We start from the raw sequence: 14,754 nt of genomic DNA, 5'->3' as shown, positions 1-14,754 counted from the left end.
TTTTTATTTGTTTAATTAACAAAATTACTTTGTTACAATATAATATTCTAATATCAAAAAAAGTACTTACGTAGCGTGAAAATATCTTTTGTGATGTAATTCTTTCAAAAGTACATAAAAATGGTTGCCAGCAGGGGTGCACATGTAGATTTATTAAATACACCTTGTGCGCCACCTAGGAACCAAATCTAGAACCCGACACTCGAAATTTTTGCTCTGTTACAATCGTACCCTGTTACAATTGACCCCACTCTCCCCTACTTCATGATAAATTGGTACTGGTAGCATTTCAAATAAAAGTTTGAATTTAAGTTGATTATGCATAATATTTTTTGTTGTTTAGTAACTGAGATGTTTTTGATTTATTCTATCGTCTTTTTAAATCACAATTTCCATAGGTTTCAAATTAAATTTAAACAACTTACTTTTCTTTGTGAAAATTTGAATAGGGCATTCTAAGGCAATAATTGTAACGAATTTTTGGCTGTTAGTGGTATTGATTTCTCCTTTGTTTTTAAATTCTGCAGATTTCATGATTTTTAATTTTTTTATTATGATAATTATTTACAAAATGCGAAGGAGGAAATAATTTGTGCAATCCCCCCCCCCAACAAAATACGAGAATATCAACCATAATATTAGAATGAAAAATTATTACATGTTCAATTAAAAACAATTACATATATATATTTTTTGTAAACACAGCGTTTTTTTTATTTTAAATGAGTAATATCTATATTTGTTATTATTAAAAGTATCTTGCAGAAAGACATTAGTAATAGGAGTTCTAAAAAATTCTGCCACAGGGTTAATTGTTTTAAAAAATGTGATATTAGCCCAATGTGAATATCAAAAGTTAACAACCTCCCCCGAATAAAGCTTTAATCTTTATTTAGAACTTAGTGTGGGAAGGGGCGGAACATAGTCGTTGTTATCTAGACGAATGATATGTATGTTTGACGCTGAATTTAATAAAAATCACACCGAATGTCTAACAGTTAAGAAATTATTTCAATTCGAGACTGAGCAAATACATATTTATGCCTCTCATATTACCAGTGAGTTATTGATTCCAATGTATTTTTTAAGCAATGTATAGAAACACTTCGGTTCACTAACAGTTTAATAGATCGAAAAGATTCATTTAGAAAATTCGGTTAAGTACTTTTTTGCACTTTCCGGAAAATTATAATTTAAACATTTTGGGGCACTATATCCAGTGTTAGGGGCCGTTCAAGAAGTACGTACACAAAAATGGAGAAATTTTAAACCCCTCCCCCCCCTTCGTACATTACCGTACATAAGGTCTTACTCCCCCCCCCCTTAGAGTACGTACATTTTATTAGTCTACCCCCCTTTTTCATAAAAATTAAAATAATTCTGTTTTAAATAAAATTAAATATTTATTTAAGGAGTGTGTAGGAAAAAGTCAAATTTAAATTTGGTGTATGCTTATAGTGTACGTACTTTGTATAATACCACCCCCTCCCCATCGTACAAAACCGTACAAAATAGCGAATCCCCTCCCCCCCTTCGGGATGTACGTACTTTTTGAACGGCCCCTTAACCACTTTTTTTTTTAAATATTTTTAGTCCATTTTAAAATATTTTAATATGCAAACACCCCCTTTTTTTATTTCTTTTTATTAAAACCTTTTTACCAATGAAATCAGTTTTTTTTTAAAAAATATATCAGTGGAGAATATATTTATTAAATATATTTTATTCTTAATTTTCAAAAAAAAAAAAATTATTCAGTTGGTTTCAACTTATGTTCTTTTTTAGATATCATGTATCATAATAGATGATTTAAACTGCCCACACTGGCATGATAGCACTTTTACTGTTTTTTTTTTTTTTAAAGGTACTGTTTTCTAATAAATTTATCCTTTTTTTTTCTTCTTAATATACGGAAGACGTGAAATTATCCTAGGTACATTTAAACGAAAATAGGCTTGTCCACTACGAATAATAATAAAAGTTTCGGGCAAAATTTTTCCATGGATAGAAACTAACCCTTTTTCAAAAGAGAACATTTCTTTTATTCCGATCTTGTGGGATGAGAGAGAGTGATGTGGAAGGATGTTCTTTCTCCCTCTTCTAGTGAGACGGGTCCAGGGATAGAGGGGTGCCAAAAATGCTGCCTATTTTTAGATGATTTCCCCCCTCCCCTTCTCTGCTCAAGACAAACGCTTCCAAATAAAATGTGCGATGGAGAGTACCTACTTTATTACGTCGGCTATTCCACCTCTTCATTTCATTCTCAAATAATCCATTCTTCTTCAACTGCTGCTTTTACACTCAGGACTTAAAATACTAACCGCCGATGAGTTTATCATACACTACCCTACAATAGTGAGGGTTGACTAGGCCAAGCGGTTATTATTTTTTTATTAAAAAAAAATATTTTATCGAATAAAATTTTCCATTATTTATATAAATTCTTTCAGTTATATTGTAACAAAAGGAACAAAAAACCCGAAAAAGATTTACGTTTTTGAGTTTAATTACTACTGGTAATCTGTGTCATTTCAAAGAAGCAAAATCTGCAATTTTTAAATCCGTATCGTGATATGTGGTAGAACAATTGCCAAGTCATGGCAACTTCCGGGCAGTGGCTCGAGAGAAAGTTAATAATAAAAAATAATAAAAAGAACACATCCCAAAAAGGGACCAACTTGAAAGGTATAACTCGTAGCCACCTCAAATCTACTCCCTGGCCGGACTCGTTCCTAGGCTGGGTTGGAGCCGGATCAGTAGTCAAGCTTTGGGCTATATGGTCAGTGGCGGATCCAGCAGAGGGGTCATAGGGGCCATGACCCTCCCCCCAAAAAAAATTGAAAATAAAAATAATTTTTTTAATAGTTTGCCAAAGAAATAAAATATTTTAAAAATTATTTAAGGGGGCATATACACCTAGGTAGGTCGGAAAAATCGATTTTTTTCCCATCTAATTATGTTCTTCACTGTTTCAAGAATCATAATCCAAAAGATTAAAAACGAAATTCGTCATAGTTTCATTGTAAACATTAATAATGTTGAAGCGTTGACAGATTTGCCAAAGTTTCTAAAAAACACATTTACATTTATTATTTAAAGATGTTGAATACTTGAATTATTTATGTACTGTTTGTTCTATTGTTCACTATGAAAAAAATAAATGAGAAGACTAGCATTAAAAACCCCAGTTTTTTTTTTTTTTTTAAATAAAAAAAATTAATTGTGGGGGGGGGATTTTTGAGTCCGCCCCTGTATATGGTAAAGGGTCCATGGCGACCTGGGTACATGTCCAAAGCTTAGAGAAAAGAAAAGAAAAAGCCACCTCAAGCAAACATCTAAAAAAAATTTTTCTTTCTTTCAAATTTACAAGTTTAAAATCTATTTGGCACCTTGGCGATTGTAGTTGGCGCGACAGATCACGATGCGGAAATGTCCCCATTTAAATGTTAAGGCAGAAATGATTTTTCACAAAAGTATCTATGTTCTCTAAAAGTATCTGTCAGGGTTCGTTCGAATGAAACTTATTTTTTCCAGAAACATATTTTCATGAAAAGAAACTGGTCACAAAGAAACAGGACAAAATAAACAATACAATTGTTTAACCTTAAGGCATTATAAGAATAACTCAAATTTAAACAGAAAGTTTACAATTTTTATTAACTTTTTTAAAAAACATTTATTGATTTTTTAAATTTATATATAATTTTATTAGAGTTTGTTTGAGCATTAACTTGATTATAAAAATTTATTTGATTATAAAAATCACCTATTCTATTTATAATAGAGAATGTGTTTTTAGTTGTTTATATGTTTAGTATGTGATTTGTTAATTATGGGGTATTAATAAAAATTGTTATTTTAATAGTTCTTCATATAATTGTAAAATTAAGTTTTAATGTTTAATAATAAAATATTAAACGAATTTTTAAAATTTTTTAAGAAATACGTGAAAGAAATTTGAATTTTTTTTTGTTGCTTTTAAATTTTATTTAAAAATTATACATAAAATAGCTCAGAAATCAATATTATTTTAACTAGATTGGAACTATAAATTGTTTTTTAACCCCTTCCTTCTCGCTCCCGTGAAATTTCCGGGCTGGAGTGTTCAGTAGTAACGCGCCAATAAGAATAAAACTAATTCATTTCTTTTGCATTTTATTTCTCATTTTACACATCATATAGCAGTACCAGGATATTTTTAAGGTAAATGTAAATAGTTAGTTTATTTTAAACTAGATACTAGCATTAATCAAATACGTGTATTTGGCAAAATAGACACTTTTATGACCGTTTTCTTGAAAATTAACCGATCGTTAAGGGGTTAAAAAAAAGTGTTTAGATATTTCTCTTTCTATGTTTCCTCCCATTTGGGCTGAAAAAATAATTTCTTCTGAGCCAGTTTTTCTCCAGTGTGAAAGACACTTCGGATGAACAGAGAGCGTCCGACAAACATAATCTTTTCGGCTCAGCCCATCGGATCAAGGCCCAGAGGTCGACCAAAGCTGAGATGGGCCGACTGCGTGGAAAGAGACTTTTCAGTCTTAAAAGTCTCAAACTGGAAGACAACTGCCAGGCAGAGACAGGCCTGGAGGAAGTTGATTGAGAAGGCCAGGGCCCACCCGAGGCTGTCGTGCCATTGAGGAAGGAAGGAAGGAAGGAAAGACACTTGCCATCCGTTGATTGTCAGCAAATTTCAAATTAAGTTACCGTAAAAATATTTGAAATAAAATAAACAACTTGTGTTCAGCAGTTTTTAAAATTAGATTAATGTAATTAATTATTGAAAGAATTCCTCGCATCTTATTTTTAGCTACTTGTTAAATACATTTTGTTAGCTACAGTCAAAAGGTGCTTTTCTAAATGTAATGTTTTCAGTTTAATTTTAGAATTATTTTAGGTCAATAGTGTATAAATAAATTTGTATTGTGAATTAGAGTGCAATTATAGATTTATTATTGTAATTTTAAAATTAAATTTTTCATTCATCTATATTGAAATATGTATTGATTCAATTAATAATAAGCAAAAAATGTTTATTTTAGCACCCCTAATTGATATTACTGCTTCAAATTGTATTCTTCTAAATAATTATCTTAATTTAAATAATCTTGAATCACGACATTTCTATGTATACAAACAATTAAGGAGAATATTAAAAAATATTTAGTTGTTAATTATTTTTTTGTTAAGTGGAGTTGTAAAGTAATAAATATGCATATTTAATATCCTTAGTTGCACTTTTGTATCCTGTTCACATATTTATGAACAAAAGTGAATTATGAAATTCCAAATTGCATTTTTGAGAAAGTGAAATATTTATAAACAAAAGTGAATCAATACTTAAAAATATTTCGGTGAAATATTTTTTTAATGGTTTAATTATTTTAAATTTGGGGCTGAACAAGTCATTTAACTTTTTTTTAAAAATTAACCAAAAAAAAAATCCCGGTTTAAAAAAACCCTGACTTTTTGAGGTTTTTTTTTTTTGAAAAAAAATACGGTTTTTTTCCAACCCTATAATATATATTCAATTCTTATTTTAGTCGAACCTAAAACGAAAAACGTTGGTTTCATCACTTTATTAATAAACTTTTATTATCCACCTAAAATTTCTCGCGTCTTTCGAAATTGATGTATCCAACGTTAGTTTAGTCCTTAGGTTTGTCAGAAATATAAAATTATTTTATCCTTTTAAGTCTATTTATAAACTTTAGTTTTTTTAATTTTTTTTATTATTTCTATTTTCTTTTTAATCAGAGAATGGTTGGAATGGCCATAAAATGGTGATAAACTTTGCAATACCACCCTATATTGAAATAATATTAAAGTGTATTGGACACAGTTTCAGTGGAAATTTGAGAAAATTTAAGTTTGAAATTGATTGAAATTTTCATTTACGATAAATTTCCTGTGGCAACATGACGGTATATTTTGTAAATAGTGGTAACTATTACGGTAGTATTTTTATTGAGTTTTGCGGAGTATACTTGGTGGTTTAAATGAACGGGATAAACGGGATAGCCTGGTTGGTAGGGCACTGGGCCCTTGTCCAAGAGGTCGTGGGTTTGATCCCCGCCCGGCGAAGTCTCCCCATTTAGTAAATGGTGACTGATTCTCGCTAAATCTTTTGGGGTCACAAAGTCTGATTTTCTATAACAAATCAATATGTCTGGGTGTAGTGATCCAGGAGTTTCCTTGTCTTATGGATTGGGATCAAAATTACGAGCATACGGAGTTGAGCATTGGTAGTCGTAAACCCAGGATTGGGTCGACTGTTCAACGACCGTTATAAAATAAAAAAATAACCGGGGAAGGATATTAACTTTGAACTGTACAAGATTTATAAACGCAACACGATATTATTAAATACATAACAATAAATGGAATGAATTGGATGACCCACGTGATTCTAGTGAGTGATGGCAATACAATAAAAAAGATACTGCTTCTTAGACCCACTGGGACAAGAAAGTGAGGAATGTTGATTTTCCTGCAATTAATGAAACGAATTGGAGATTAAAGATAAGTCGGAAGTCGTCATGAAAAAATCTTCAGAGGAAGGCATTGGCCCACATTGGAGTGTCTGACCAATTATGATGATAATGATGTTATCGAATAAAACTTGTATTGTTCTGATTGCTAAAACAATGTATTGATAAATGACAGTATGGCGATATATTTAGTTTTTTTTTCTTTCGATAAACGATAGAAACTGGCATCGAGGAAACTAATGTAATGTGCCTTGTAACCCAGACTGAGAACTGCATTTGTTATTTGAGAACTCTAGTTAGTCGGACTATGGTTATAATTTTGACGATAAAATTTCGATTCATTCTTCTTTTTATTGAAACTTGAATTGTCAGGGCAGGAACTCCTGGATCAAGTATTGGAAAAAATTTTGCCTTCGTGGAGGACTTTTTGATGGAACTAACCAGCATTTGTTTTACATAGAGAGAAAGACCATGAAAACCTCCCACGGTTAATCTGACGGCAAGGGGACTAACCCATGATCCGTCGACCACTGAGGATATTTTTACATCAGCACTGTGGTCGGTGCGAGCCGAGTGCGGAATTCGAATTCTAGCCATTGCTGGGATTTGATCCCGGGTCGCCTCATTGGGAGGCGAGCGTCCTATTTCCTGGGCCACTTTCAATTTTACAGACGAGATAACAGTATCTGTTGAGTAAGAAGAGTTACAGTTTTTGAGAATTTCTGTTATCTGTTTAAAATAATTTTATGTTCCTGTTTAAAATAATCCTCGCAACTATCGAGAGTTATAAAATTGTTTAGTTCGCAACTAATCTACTATAACTTTTTTTGTACTCCTTAAATATTTTGAAAAGGAATGAATAAAAGAAAGGTTTGGTAAAATCAAGAAATAAAGGAAAGCAATTATTTCATCTTCCTTCAAACAAGCTATGTTATTCTAAGACTTTATTTTATCGCCATCTAGGAAAGAGTTTAACTCAAATGTTCATCAGAGCCTTGATTGCTCAGGGGATAGATTGTACGCCTTCCAATGAGGTGAACCCAGGTTCGAATCCCAGCGATGGCTATTCGTTATCCCGCCTCCGGCTTGGACCGATCACAATGCCGACGTAAAATATCCTTAGTGGTAGACGTATCATGGGTTAGTGCCCTTGCCGTCGGACTAACCATGGGAAGTTCTCGTGGCCATCCTCTCCATGTAACACAAATGCGGGTTAGTTCCATTGGAAAGTCCTTCACGAAGCCAAATTTTCCATTTTATCCAGGAGTTTCCTTGTCTTCTGGATTAGGTTCAAAATGACAAGGCTACGGAGTTGGGCATTTGTCGTCGTAAACTCAAAAAATTGGATCGGCTGTTCAACGACGGTTATGAAATAAAGTAAAATATTCATCAACCAGTATACATTTTGTTGTGAGCAAAAATGTTTAGTGGTTCAATTGCTCCACTATCTATATGCTGCTTTTTTTTATAATTTTTTTTATTTAATAGCATAATTTTGTATGCCTACATGGAACTAATTTAAAAACCTTATAATTGCGCTAGTTTAATTTTTCTAAACGCTAACTCTATAAACATTGGTGGGTAGTTTTGGAAAGTTGGCATCACTGTATTAAATATACAGTATATAGCTGCCGCGAGATACAACTTAAAATTTGCAGAGATGCTCCACTACTGAAAAAGTTTGATACGTGATTGTTGTGTCTGAACACAGATCCCTTCAGTTATGCCGCCTGAATAAACTCAGTCAAAACGTGTATTCTGAATAATATGTAAAATGTAGAGAATTTGCAAAGGGAAGGACTTGGCTCTTGATCAAAAAAATTGGTTTTGTGATTCTTTTTTCGCCGATGCAGATTCGTGGGGCAGACGAATTAAGATGAATTGTTCCAATATCGTTCGTTCAAAAGGATGACTGAGTCTTTCGTGGAATAATTATTTTGTTTCAGTTCTGGAAAAACGTAATGCCGGGGATGAAGATAGCCACAAACCTCCAAATTTGTATAATTCCGCAAGAGATCTCCAGGGCTCTTGAGAATAAAATTAATAATTACAATCTAAAAAAAAAAAATAGTGTTTAATGTATTGTAATGTTTCATAACATTTCTTATGAATGATTTTAATTTATAACCGTTGTTGAACAGCCGACCCAATTTAGGTTTAAGACTTCTAATGCTCAACTCCGTAGTCTTGTAATTTTGAAATCAATCTAGACTCCGAGATCAAGTATTGGGAGATATTTGCCTTCGTGGAGGATTTCTTTGATGAAACAAACACACATTTACGTTACATGGAGTGGAAAACCGTGTAAACCTCCCACGGTTAGCCTGACGACAAGGGGACTCTAACCACAGAGGATATTCTGAATCCGTCTACCACAGAGGATATTTTACGTCAGCACTGTGGTCGGCGCGAGCAGGGTGTGGAATTCATATCGACCTGTCATCGCTGAGATTCGAACCCGGTTCACCTCATTAGAAGGCGAACCCTCTAACTCCTGAGCTCTAAGGAATCATTACAGACGTAATGTGTATTCTGAATGTAAATTTCGCTAAATTTTCTATAAACGAAAAGGTGGGTTGGTAAAATTTATTCAAAGCCGCCTTTACATAATTTCTTAATTCTATTTCAAGTCATATATTGTTTGATCTTACGAATTAATTTTCTGCAACCCTCAGGAAAATAATTAAAATTTTCTGGTGGTTTCGATAAAAATGAAGATCACAATATTTTGCATTGACTAATTATTAAGAAGTTTATCGTTCGTTGTAAAATAAGCTTCACATTACCCAGTTTTTAAATTTTGTGGAATTTGAGAACTTTTAAAATTTGAGGGAATATTTTTAGTAAAATGATGATTACTTTGTGCCGATAAAGTAAAATAAAATTTTTTTATGTTTTTCTTATGCTTTCTCAAATGCTTTTGGTAAAAAATACTTTTTTAAGTTGGTTTTATTTAAACAGAATTCTTTAAAACCGCTTCTTAAAATATAACTTTAGACTGTTTTAGTAGAATATAATTCTGTCAAATGGTTATTGTAAAATATGATTCATTATGATTGTCTTAGTAGAATAGAATCCTTTCCGATAATTTTAGTAGAATATAACCCTGATAAACAGTTATAATAAAATACGGATTGTCGTAGTAGAGTATCAAAACCCTTTCAAAGGGTATCGGTGAACTAAACTTTTTCAGATTGTAATGTATAAATGTTTAAAATAGTTTTAGTAAAATATTACCTTTTCACCTCCGACGTTAGACTTTTTGGGGAACTGAGTATTTCGCGAGTCCATTCTCGTATTAACTTTTGTTGGAAAATTTACGGAAATCAGTTTATATAATTTTTTCCTTTATTTATTTCTAAGAACAAAAAACTCAGCATTTTTTGTTTTTCTTTCTTTTTTTTTCAAGTTTCATGCTATTTTTCTATCATTAAAATTTTTATCGTTGAAATAATTATCCAAAATGTTTCAATAGTTAGGAAGTTTTTCAAAGTTTTCAATGGTAAATATAAATTTAAAAAAATTAAAATTACTCTTATTATTATTTTTTTAAATATCGTCTTGAGTACCTATTGGGTCCTAGAAATGCTGGACCCTGGACAAATGCCCCGCTTTTACGACAGCTCTGAAGATGATTTTGTTGGTATAGATAGTTATTTATACGCTAGGGAGCGCTGCAAGTTCTTGACTGTCTATACTTCCGGGTTACTGTTTATGGTGTGGTTTGAGATCATTGATCATTGTGTTTTGAGACTCGCTTGAGTAGTATTTTTTGTATACATGTATTTGTTACCTGATTTAATATTTGTATTTAAAAGAGGAATCACTATAAGAATCGACTTTTGGAGACCCGCCATTTCAAGATGCAAGAATTGTCATTTGAAAAAAAAATTCGTTATAAGACACTTCTTACATTGTTAACAATATACCAGTATCGAAATTCAAATTATAATGATAATTTGTTAATTGAACTTAATCACGCTGCTCGAACAATATAGTAACACTAATGTATGTTGGTGCACGGCTTGCACTTAGAATAAACAGTAATAAACAAGTAAAAACAGGTCAAATCAGAACTGCTAAAAAAAGAAGCGAATTTTTTCTTAATCTAGCAACCATGTCATTTTATTTAACAGTACATCTCTAAATAACTAAAACATATTTTCACCTAAAACTCACCAGATTACATGAGCATCTTATGTAATACAGAAGGTTTGAGCTCAGAAATGATATAATTTGTTTCTTTATCAAAAACAAAATCATCTGTTTGAAAGTATCGCCTCTCAGAATAAGCTGTACTAAGCAACTGTATACTTTCTAACAGGAAGTAGAGGAGGTAAAGAGCTTATATTTGTATTGAAAACACCATATATACTAACATAACCTTTTCAGGTAGTTTTTGTAAATGAAATGTAGCCTCTTCAGATAACTCTATTAAATCGAACTTTTCTGATAGTTTTAATAAAAATAAACCTTTCAGTTAACATCTAATGAAAGGTATTTTAAAAAGAGCGAAATTTGAAAGAAAGACGTAAATAATTAGAAAATGGAAAGTGGGAAAAAATTATTAACCATTTAATGTTCCTGGTTTTGCCAAAAAAATTAATTGTTGTATTTTTTTCCAACTACACCATTTTAATTTAGATTTGTGTCTGTAAAGATTTTCATACATTCTTATGCTGATTAATTTATATGGCGGATGGAACATAATCATTAAGTGACATTTAATTTATAACTTTTAAGAAATATACTAAATCATGGCTTTGAAATTTTAACAATAACAAATGTCATTCATTTTTTCTGGAGTCGATTCGATCCTCCCCCCTCTATTGTTATTCATTCAATTGAGGTGATGGAACAACAGCTGTTATGATCATTGACATATGTTCCATTCATAGTTTAGTATAAAACTGATTTAACAGCAAGCAGCTGTTATTTTGTGACAAATGAATGCTGGTTTTGTTTTTGTGCGTCTTTGATTGTCATTGATCAACTATTGATGAACAAAGGGCACCCACAGTAAAAATGTTTTTTTAATCGTGGCTATCTTCGTAATTCTAAAAAAAAAAAATGTTTTTACAAGTTTCTTATTAGATTGTCAAGTATAAAATTTGTAGAAAAAAAAATCAAAGTTGGTCGATAGATATAAGAACTATTTCACTCATGGAAATATATTTGCTCTATTCTTTAATTTGTAAGTGGGACTGGTCAAGGAATGTTCCTAGAATGCCAATTTTGCTGCTTTTTCAGAATATTTCTTTTTCTTATATAAAATATGTCCAAATTTCAGTACCGTCTCCACGCTTGGGCACCCCCGTGCAGTGCCGGGGAGCCTCAAGCGCTCAGAGGGTCCTTGTGAATCTAACTTTTTATAAATTTGTATTTCAAGCAACTAAGAATAAACAACATTACATTATTTATATTTTAAAATAAATACTTTCTCTTGTAAAAAGTGTGCATTTTTTTTCTACAAATACTGATTGAATAGCATGCAAACACACATACAATTTGAATAGTTTATCACCAAAAAACTTAAAAAGTCCACCGAAATCCGTTTTTCTACGTTAAAATTAAGTTTTTTGATACTTAACTCTAAGTCAGAATGTCTCTAAATATGCTTGACCACCACCAACTCTGTTTAGTATTTATAATTAGTTAAATTAAGCAATAAAATTGAAAGAGTTTAGAATTACGCAGAAATATGGGACAGCAACTTTTAAACTGGTTATGTTTGATGTGTATTGAAAAGATGTTTTAATAACTGACTTTATTTTGACGAAATAATTCATACCTTTTAGATTATTTTATTTGTTATACCCTTATGTTTTTTTAAAAATTTAATTACTTTAATTAGGTTTTTGTCTTGAAAATTATTTGAGGATTGCTACTGGTTATCATCTAAATTTTTTTAGAAATTATGCATGCTTTAAAAATTCTTTATTTTATATGCATTGAGTTTTTGGGGTGATAAAAATGTGTGTTATCTCAGTTAATTGTCAAAAATATCTTTTAAAATTTCCAAGATGCTTTCTTTAAGAACTATGTTTAGTACAGTTTTATGTTCCATATAGTATCCTAATATTAAAAAATTCAATCTATTTGATTATTAAGACGAAAACTAACGTATTTCCTTCTCCTATGACTATCCACTCACTAATGATGAAAGCATGAAAAAGTGTCGCCATAAGTAGAGAGTTCTGCTTTGCGCCACCAGTAGCCCATTTCGATTTCCAATTGAAAAGTGTACCTTTCGATATGAAATGGGTCGATAATAATTCTTGAGATACTTAAAAATTTACGAAAACGGCTGCTTGGAAATTTATTTTTAACTTGGCATAATTATTCCAATATTCTGAAGTGCGATTTCTACAATGCAGTACTGAAAAAAATCGCGAAGATATATATGAAAAAAATCGTGAAGATGATTTTTTTAGCACTGTACTGTAGAAACTTTTAATATTAATTTGAGAATTTTTCACATTCAGATAATTATAAAACATTTCAGAAAATTATGCAATTACGTATAACAATATTTTTTTTAAGTACTACATACGCAAATCCCTTATTTAAATTTGAGAATTTTTTTTTTTACATTCAAATATTCAAAAGTTAAGGAGTTTTTTGTTTATCAGCAAAGAAATTTCCAGCAACAGAATGCCGTCATCTACACGAAAATTCTTCAAAGTAGGGATTTTTGAATAAGAGTGCAGGTCATGAATGACCTGTCCTTTCTCCTGACCTCAATCTACAAGAAAACATGAAATGCTACCCTCAGTAAGGCTATATGGATGGTTAACTGAATATAAACAATAACCATCTTCCTAAAACCGTAAAAAAAATTAGATAACTTCCTGTGTATCCCTCAGTTTATGTTATGCTTTCGAGGCGATGTGTTCACAGGCTTAATATTCTAAGAAGTTTCATTTTATTAATGTGATTTGGGTTTAAAGTTACGGGTAATTTTACCATTCATAAGACCAGTAAAACACCGAAGTCAAGCATCACTGGCTACAGTAAACGGGAGGGTGAGCACTTTGATCAGTCTGCGTAAGGACAGGGCCCGACTTAGAGTAATTGAGGCCCCCTCTGCTTCTCTACTTCATTAATGAAGGTATTTAAAATGGAGAAATTTAAAGGTATTTAATTTTGATGTATTTAAATTCCCCCCCCCCCCATAAAAGATAACAAGAAAATTGACTAGAACCTAAAATAGCTATGAAGTCCCTCCCATCCAATGGTCCATTTTATTGATTTTCTGATAATTCTATGTGCATCATGCCGATTGCAGTTTTCCGATTGTTAACTTAGCCATCTAGCAGCGAAAAATTCAAATCCTTGCTGACATTACGGCTAAATTTACGCAATTACGATGACTCAATTAAGACCATCAGATGCCTGTATATCTATAAAAATATCGCATCTTGTTATATGTAGAAATACAGGCTTTTGATTGGCATAATTTGACTATGGTAATTGCGAAAATTTAGCTGAATTCCGCCTTAGAGAGCCATGAAATATAGATTGTGTTCATACGATAGATTAATGAAGAAGCTAACATAAAACTGATGGATTTTACGCTGTACTGATATTTTGTTTTAAAAAAGTTCATTAAAGAATGTTACGTAAAATGAACTTTCTATTCGATTTGGATGCCCCCTCTAATGTAGGGGCCGGGGCAACTGCCCAGTATGCCCCAACCCTAGTCAGGCTCTGCGTATGGACCGAGAATGCGTGGTAACGGTCCTCTTTAAACTGCTCTACCGTAAAGTGCTTGACTTCGCTCGCAGTTCGTCGGGCTACCAAAGCAGAGGAGCTGTGGGGGAATTAATCTTAGACTATGTCAACCTTCATCTATCAAAAGGTACCTCGTGATGGATTCAAGTTAACATAGTCTATGATTAATTCCCCCACAGAGCCATTCTCTTTTCAGCGTATCAAAATTGCGATGGCCTGTCTTCAGATCATCCTCAGGGATGTTTCCCAGACCATCGCCAATAACCCATTGTGCAGCTCTAGTGCGACGTTAATTAAATACCTACTTACCTGCCATTCATGAAAGCTAACTATAATTTATAAATTCTAAGGGGATATTTCCGTATCGTGATTTGTAGCATCAACTACAATCGCTAAGGTGCCAAATAGATTTTAAACTTACATATTTAAAAAAAATTTAAACTTACAGATTAAAAAACAAAATGCAGATGTGTGTGTTTGCCCAGGGGTGGCTATGATTTACAGCTTTCGAGTTGGTAGTTTTCTGCGA

At 32.0% G+C, this 14,754-nt stretch overlaps 1 protein-coding gene across 7 annotated transcripts in view; it reads left to right on the top strand.

The window, feature by feature from the left end:
- Positions 1 to 14,754, top strand: part of LOC107449579 (muscle calcium channel subunit alpha-1) — a 201,325-nt gene that overhangs the window by 33,367 nt on the left and 153,204 nt on the right. The gene's annotated exons all lie outside the window — the stretch shown is intronic.

Source organism: Parasteatoda tepidariorum, chromosome 5, assembly GCF_982258835.1.
Source record: "Parasteatoda tepidariorum strain Cologne lab strain chromosome 5, Ptep-v5.0, whole genome shotgun sequence".
Classification (NCBI taxonomy): Eukaryota; Metazoa; Arthropoda; class Arachnida; order Araneae; family Theridiidae; genus Parasteatoda; species Parasteatoda tepidariorum.
This window is presented reverse-complemented; position numbering and strand designations above follow the sequence as displayed.